This window comes from Choloepus didactylus, chromosome 1 (assembly GCF_015220235.1).
Source record: "Choloepus didactylus isolate mChoDid1 chromosome 1, mChoDid1.pri, whole genome shotgun sequence".
Classification (NCBI taxonomy): domain Eukaryota; kingdom Metazoa; phylum Chordata; class Mammalia; order Pilosa; family Megalonychidae; genus Choloepus; species Choloepus didactylus.
The window spans coordinates 249,983,272-249,991,658 of NC_051307.1; the positions used below are offsets into that span (position 1 = coordinate 249,983,272).

An 8,387-nucleotide genomic window follows, 5' to 3' on the forward strand; every position below is an offset into this window, starting at 1 on the left:
ATATTAGATTAAGATTACAAGCCCATCAAAGATCTTTTGAACATGCATCTGTTTACAGAATTGACAGTATACAAAATGTTTATTTCATTATGGATCATGAAGAAATGAACTGGTGACAACTATCTTTTGCACATTATCAACTCATGTTAGCCATAAGCATGTCCTTGGTTTGTATGTGTGTATAAGAAATATGTTCATTTATCTCTCATCAAATCATCTACAGGTTTATTTGGAAGTAAAGATGAAGATGCAGAAATGTGAAATACGTTAAGTGGATTTTTTCTTTCTTTTACACAACATCCCAAGCATGACTGAAGTAGCCTGAAATTACAAAATACTTAACTGGACTTTTTACTATCGACACAGACTGCTAGAATGTAAAATAAGTTGCCGCAATTAGCACATTAAATGACAAAACCAGCCATAAAGTAGGCTAAAAAACATTAAATGTTCCATATATGTGAGTTTTTAAATTATTTAATTTCTATCGAAAAATTCTATTCATAATATAATGTGACAGAAATTGCCACAGGAATGATATACTAATTGTGGTAAGTTTGTATGCAGCAGCAGCTTTGTTTTTTTTTTGGGTAATTTTGTTTATAAAAATTAAATCTCTCCAGTCATGCTTATCACATGGTCTTAGATCTGTAATGTAAATGAATAAGGAATGCCATATAGTTCAAGGAGATGATGTCTCATCATTTTGAATTGAATTATCTGTAAGAAACATGAAGTATATGACAGAACCCTGAAACATGCACGCTTAGATTTGCTTTTTGTCCAATTTCAGGCTGTCTGCAATCACTTCCTACTTATATAATACCAAGAGGATCGGCTTGTAATTATGGTTGTATCAGCTGAGGTTGCAATGGTGGTGGTAATGGAAGTGGTGCCACTGGTTCCACCAAATGTCCTGGGTCTGAAGGTCAGGGGAGAGCCACAGTGTTCACAGTTTCTACAGTTTCTCCATTATAAAAGAAAAACTGACACTGTTGAATGAATGTCTCAACAACAGATTGATGGATCTTAGTGGCAGACAGAAACTCTCAATTTTCAAAATCAGGCCTCATCAAGGTTGGCCAAAAACAGATAAATAAGTTGTCTGCTGTCATTAAGTTGGTTTTATTTTGCTGACTAACCCTGTTTACATGTGTTATTACATATCTAAATACGTCATAGTTTACAGGATGGAATTTCTTATCAATTTATTTCAATGCATGAAGATGTTCTGTTTTATCTGGAGTTTTTGCTGCTTCCAATAGCTCTGGATGAAGGGACTAGGGAATTAAAGGGTCTGGCAGATCTGCAAAGAAAGCTTTAAGAGCTCCAGCTACAGCATTTATAGTTACTTCCATTGATACTAGATTGATATGATCTTGATCAAACTGCTTTTAAATGTTGTCTTGATCACTTTTATTCTCACTAACACGGTAGAGTCCTTCAGTACATAACCATATGTCTTCAATAAATTCCACACATTTTTCAACAAATAGTGGCATGGGCTTCTCAGCTGTAACCAGATCCTGGAGGGGCATCCCAAAGTAATCACTTTCCCAATTTCTACGTGTTGGTGGATTGAAGTTCTTACTTTTCTTTTTCTGCTTTTTATCTTCTTTTACTTTGTGGGTTTTCTTCTTCATTTTCTTATCATCTAACTCCTGGTCTGAAGTGATTGCAGGAGTATTAATACTGCCTTTCCAAGTTTCAGCTGGAGAAAGAAGTGGCTCTTCTTCACTTCTACGATGTCTTCCCTTTCTTTTTGCTTTAGAAGTGGTGAAAATCCTCATCATCGCTTGCATCTGAATGTGTTCTATATAGTATGACGTGGCTTTACTCAATAAGGTTTTAGACTTATATTTGTATTTTGAAGGCCTCCGTTCCCCATGATCTTTTGAGATTGTATCAGAAAATCCATTTTCTTCATCTCCTTGGGTATTATTTACAAATGAGTTTCTAATTTTAGTGAGGTGATTCTGACTATCATCTGGGATAACATATATCTCATCAGAGTAGCCCTTCTCCTTGAAAATTGTGTCATTTAATTCCGCAGTTATTGGAAGGATCTATATCTTCTGGATGTGCCAAAGGCACCCGGGAAGTCTGTTTCCTTGGATTTTTATCAATACCAGCTTTGATTGTTTTTAAACCATTTGGATCTAGTTTCTTCACATTTGTTTTAGGTACAATTGGTTTAGGTTTAACAGGTGGAGGCACTTTATGGTTGCGCTCATGGTCATGACAGTTTGGGGTGCTATGAATAGGATATTCATTTCCTTCCAAATCTAATCTATATCTGGAATGGTCACTAGGTGTTGGAAGTAACTGTACACCATCCCCAATTGGATTTTAAGGAGGTGGAGCTTCTGTGTCATCATCTGAATCAAGGTTGTTGTTATAGTGAAAACAGTCTCTGGAAGTCGGTAGAAAAACATCTTCACTCTGATGATTCCTTTGTATTATCAGATAAATAGGAATTTTCTATCATATTTTTTTTTCTCTAGAACATCACTGAAAAAGAGAGTAAAGACCTCAGTTTGCCAATAATACTGAGATAAAGAATACAATGTTGTAAATTTAGCAGTGATCTCAGTTGCTATGTGTTTTCCTTCAGTCATTAACTCCTTGATGGCCTCATTTTCAAAAAAATCTGCTTGGCTATCAGTAACTGCTACCAGCTATCGGTATTCCCATTGATGCTTTCTATCTGGCAAAGTAAACTAATATAAACCCATGAACCAGTTCATCTTTCCTTACTCCATTTGGGGACTGATATGATAATATTGTGATATGCATTCACCTCCTCTTTTTGCCAAGGATTTCATCAAGCATTAAAGAATTATTCAGTCCAGCTTGAGCAGCACTGCAAGAATGAGGATCGAGGAAGGGTGAAAGATTAAGATCCACACTAAATGGATGACCACACACGGCACACATGACAATTCTCAAGTCAGCTTCTGATACATCCTTATTGGGGGGCACAGGGCTCACTACATCTAAATTGTGTTTAACTGATTCCAGTACTCTTCTTGCTTCATTTGAGTTTCATTAAATTTATGAGGATAAGTAACAGCAGGTACATCTACAAAAGGACACTGTAACTTGTTTGCCAATTGCTGCCCTTGGTGTCTGAGAATTGGTAAATTCTTAGTAATGGAATCTCTCTGATTAGCCAGAATTAATGTGCATGGAAGATTAGCCATGTATTTATCTTTTCTTATCTGAGAAACTTCAGTTCTTATTTTTCCAATAAATTCCCCAATAAAATTCAGCGACTCAACAGAGTTAAAAACACAGAAGCACCCGTGTGGTTTAAAGGTGGCAGTCCATAACTGACTCAAAAAGTAAGGCGATTTGGCATCCACTGGCTGAAGATCGGGTTCACAAATTTTTCCATCTGAGGCATACTCATCCTCAGTGGACTGTGTCCTTATTTCATTTGCTAGTTCTTGGGCAAGTATATCTTTCCCTAATATGAAAAGTTTAACTTTATCTGTATTAGTACTATCATGATATAACTGCAAACGGCTGTGATCCAACTGCAAAAGACTACTGGCAAGTAATTGTTCCACTTTAATGTCTGTGCAATTTTGGCCACTAAGACATGTTTCTTTAGTAGGGTGATAAGCAAACCCTATATGCTTAAGTAGAAGACACTCTCTATCAGGTGCAAGTTTCTGTAAAGCTTTATATCTAGGTTCTTCACTCAAAACTGTATGAATTTCACTCATTTTATCTGAATTAGATGTTGCATTAAGATCTAAATCATAAAAAAGTTCAGAATGCTCAAAAACCATTTCCTGAAACTCTTCTTTGACTTTTTCAACTATTTCTTGCCCATGTCTACCATATACCTCTTTGCTATCAGCCTCAGTGATATATTTGAAGGCTTCATCCTCCGTAACAAAGCACATAACTTCTTCCCACGGCTGCCCAGGTGAAATCAATTGAATTTTTTCCAAATTCTTTTTGAATTTTTCCTTCATTTATACCCTCTTCTGACATTAAATGTTGTACATGGTCAAGGTGACACATGAACCTAATCATCACAAGTATTAAAAGCTCTTGGTAAAGTATTTATATATTCTTCTCTTCTTTTTCTTATATATTCCTGTTTAAGTTGTTCTCAGCTTCTAAAGTGCTTAGGAGGTCAAATGGAATCCATCTATAATTTTCTTTGTCTATATAGGTATTTTCTCTAGCACCACAAAACATAACTGGAAATCTGCTCTCTTTTCCATCACTTCAAAACTTCTGACCAATTCAAATGTTCAATCTCTTCTAGATTTGGCAAAAGAGTATTGTATTAGTTAGGGTTCTCTAGGGAAACAGAATCAATGAGAGGTATCTATGAATATGAGATTTATAAAAGTGTCTCACACAACTGTGGGTATGCATGAGTCCAAATTCCGTAGGGCAGGCAGCAAACTAGGAACTCCAATAAAGATGTTCCTCGTTAGGAAACGAACTGGCAACTTTGACGACCTCCTCAGGAAATGCTTCGCTGGGCAGCTGAACAAGAAGTGAAGGTCCTCTATCTGTCTTGCTTAAAATTCTTCAACTAATTGACTGGATTAAATCCAGCCAACTGCATTCTCTCATTGTGGAAGACACACCCTTTGTTGATGTCATCAGTCACAGCTGCAGCCTATTGGCTTATTAACAAGCCACAAATGTCTTCGCAGCAATGGTTAGGCCAGTGCTTGCTTGACCAGACAGCTGGGTACCATCACCTGGCCAAGTTGACACATGAACCTAATCATCACAAGTATTAAAAGCTCTTGGTAAAGTATTTATATATTCTTCTCTTCTTTTTCTTATATTTCCTGTTTAAGTTGTTCTATATGTTTTGAGAATGTATTTTTGGCCTTTCTTGTTCCCTCTAAGTTTATGAATTCTTCATAATCAGGATGATTTTTTAATTCATTACTAACAGTTTTCCAAGTTGCATGACAATCTCTTATAGTCTGCACAAGTCTTTCAAACTTTTCTGTTGCTGGGACAAGTTGTCTCTGTGTTTTATAAGCATCCAGACAGGGAATGATTTTAGGCTTGCCTTGAGTTTTACCCAACACTTGTACCAGTGCAGTGAAATGTCTCAATGTTGACATTAAATTGGGCTGATGTTTCCACTGCAAGAAGGTTCTTTTTGTTTGAAGCAAGTGCTTGAACTTCTCTAAGATAATGATCCACACATTCATCATATTTAGTTGCTGCTATTGTTGCAGTTTTTTTTTTTGTTTTGTTTTGATAGCTGGACAAAAGATTATTCACAAATTTAAGTTGATCATCAAACTTCCTATTGCATCCTCGACTTACAGCAATGCACAATACAAATCCATCTACGTTGAGCTTCCCTTCAAGCATTTGCTTCTGTTCAAAATCTTGCTCCAAGCCTAGCTGATCAGAGCAAATGTACATTAGTTTTTCTGCTGACTGGAGTTTACAGGCAGCTGCACATTTTATATGTGGTTGCAAATTCGTACTCCAATGAGGCAAGAAAGTCTGGTCATCAATGAATTTTTGTACGCTCAATGACAAGAATTTTGCATTCTACTCCATCTTCACCATTTTGTGTTATGCCACCCCAGTATAAAAAGTGATCACTGTTTGCTACTCATCCTCCAAAGTCTATCATGCTAAGCCCAGAAGTATGCTCTGGATAATATGCATCTGCTTTTGAGAGTACAAATTGAACAAACAAGAGTTTCCAACTCCACAGTTACCTTTGTCTTTTTCAATCCCAGAAAGTCCAACTACACTGATAGTATAGGATCCGGGACGAGGCTTTTTGTTTTTTGCCATGGTAACACTCTTCGCCTGTCTCTTCATTCATAAAGGTAACCAGATATACTTCTCATTCTGAAAATAAGATAATCACAAAACAGATCCAAATTTCAGAACTATATTTGATTCTTTGTATTTCCCTCACTTCCATGCAGGAAGGTCTTCAAGATCATCTTCCTAACACCGTCTGTCTCCTCCATCTCCTCAGTGGCAGCAGTCCCGGCGATGGCGGCAGCGACATTCCTGGGGAGCGACCCGAACTACTACTACTGCTGCTACTACTGCTACTATTACCCCTCCTCCTCCTCTCTCTGCTCGCCCTTCCTCCCCCCCGCGGGCTCACCGAGCGCCGCGTCCCTTCAGCAACCTCCCCCAGCCCCGCAACACACACGCCCCGAAGACCCAAGCCCTGGGGCTCCCGCAAACTGACAACCCACCCTCCCTCCCTGTCCCCGTCCCCTGCGCCCCACGCCGCGCCGGGCTCAGTAATGGCTTCCTCGCGCTAACCTAGTTTTTACTTTTATTTCTAATCTCTAACAGCACCAAGTACAATATTCTGCACAATTGTGCTGACTGATGGACTTATCTTTATCTTAGTTTTGGTTAAAAAAAAATTGACCCGTCTGTTTAGGTTTCGAAAAAAAGCATCAGATCTTTAATATAGTATTTCTTTTCTTTAATATAGTATTTGATGTATATAAAGTAATATATGTAATATATAATATAAATGCCAGTGATATGCTGCACAATTTGAGCAGCTAACTTTGTGTACTTCCCAGATCCCATCCCTGGACTTCCTTCCATAAAATCCTGAATTTTGAATATATCACACCCTTCCTTCTTTAAAAATATGTGATTTCCATATATTTATGTATCTCCAGCTAACGTATTTATTTGGCTTCTGCAGATACAGGCCTTGTTTAGGAGCTGTGGCTATGAATCATGGCTCTGGAATCAAACCACTGTGTTGAAATCTCAGATGAACCATTTAGTAGCTCCGTGGCCTTGAACTCATCACTTACTCTCTGAGCATCTGCAAACTGGAGATCCCCCTATCCACTCGTCTCCCTCATGGAGTTGCTCTGAGGACTTAATAACATTTGAAACGCTAAGGACCATGCATATTCCTGGTGTGTAATGGACACTCAACAATGACCATTAACTGACCCCCTCCCCAAAGTGAAGGGCCTCCAGTGCAGACATCCCTGGGAATTCCTGCAAAGCACTCACCCTTCACCACTGGCACCTACTCCAGTCCACCAGCCCTTAAAACAACAGAAAACGAGCAATCCATGGAATCAGCAGGAGCCCCAGGCCTTATTTGCAGCCTTTAATCTGTCTGCACAGCAAAGAAAAATGAGCTGGGCATGGACGGTGGGTGCCATTACCAGACCATCAATTAGCAGCCTGCTTGGTCTTGGCAGGTGGTCGTTCATCATTTTTAGAGTGGGTAGAGAACTGCAGAGGCCTCGAGCTGTCCTCCCTCATCCTGCGCCAGCGTGGCCCAAGTAATTGTCCTCGCCAGAGCTCTCCCTCCCACGGCGCCTTATCAAGACAGGGGTGGAGAAGCTGGGCTCATGTCATCTGCTAAATGCAAGAGACTTGACCTCAGAAGGAGTCCAGGGTCACGGCTTCCAGGGCTGAAGAGAGCCAGGCCGGAAACCCCAGAAGATAAATGAAGACTTCTGGAACAAGATGAGGGGATGAATGCACTGTTTGCTTTGAGCATGGACCTGATGTTCCAGAAAATTCTACTTAGGCTGCCAAAGTAACCCTTTTGGAATTCACAAGGAATCTCAGCAGGGCTCCAATATGCAAGACTTTCTGGCAACCCAGCCGAGCTGGATCCCGAACTCATTGCACAGAGCAGGAAACTGAGGCCCAGCAGCCAAAGTGACTGTCCAAAGTCCAATATGTAGTAAGTGCTGATTTGGGTTTCAATCAACTTCTGTGTGACTCAGAAGCTCAGGCTTGCTCTATTAAGCCATTGTTGTCCTCAGCCAGGTAGCAAGTCACCACAACAAGAGACAAACAGGACAGCTGCTGGTTGGCAATGTCTTCATCACGGTTGCCCACAGCCTTTTTTAACACCCATGGGTCCATTGGTGCTGCAGAGATGATGGGTCTTGGCCTTTTTGCTGGTCCCTAATCTTTAGAAGCTCATTCTCTCCGTTACATGATGGACAGTGATTTCAGGTTGGCTACATATACTAGCAATGACACATTTGTTTTTAGAGATGAGGGAAAAGCCAACATTTTCCCATGTGTTGAGAAGGCAGAGAGAGTGCATCACCAAATCACCCAGGCAGGAGGCTTCAAGGGAGAAGACATGGCTGAGAGTTGAAAAGGAGAGGGGCAGCCTAGCAGCAAGGAACATCTATGTTCGGTTGAATTGTGTACCCAGAAAAACATAATCTTAATCTGCATCCCTGGGGGTTTGAACCTATTGTAAATAGGCCCTTTAGAGGAGGTTATTTTTAGTTAAGGTGTGGCCCAGATGAATCACGATAGGCCTTAACCTGGAGGACTGAAGTCCTAATAAGCAAAGGAAATTGGGCACAGAAGGAGAAAGCCATGAGGAGGAGTCTAAAGCGAAGTCA

The 8,387-nt window shown here is 39.8% G+C and overlaps 1 pseudogene; it reads right to left on the bottom strand.

Annotated features, from left to right (window-relative positions):
- Window positions 1-815: 815 nt before the first annotated feature.
- LOC119509592 lies at window positions 816-5,805 on the bottom strand (annotated as a pseudogene).
- Window positions 5,806-8,387: the final 2,582 nt, after the last annotated feature.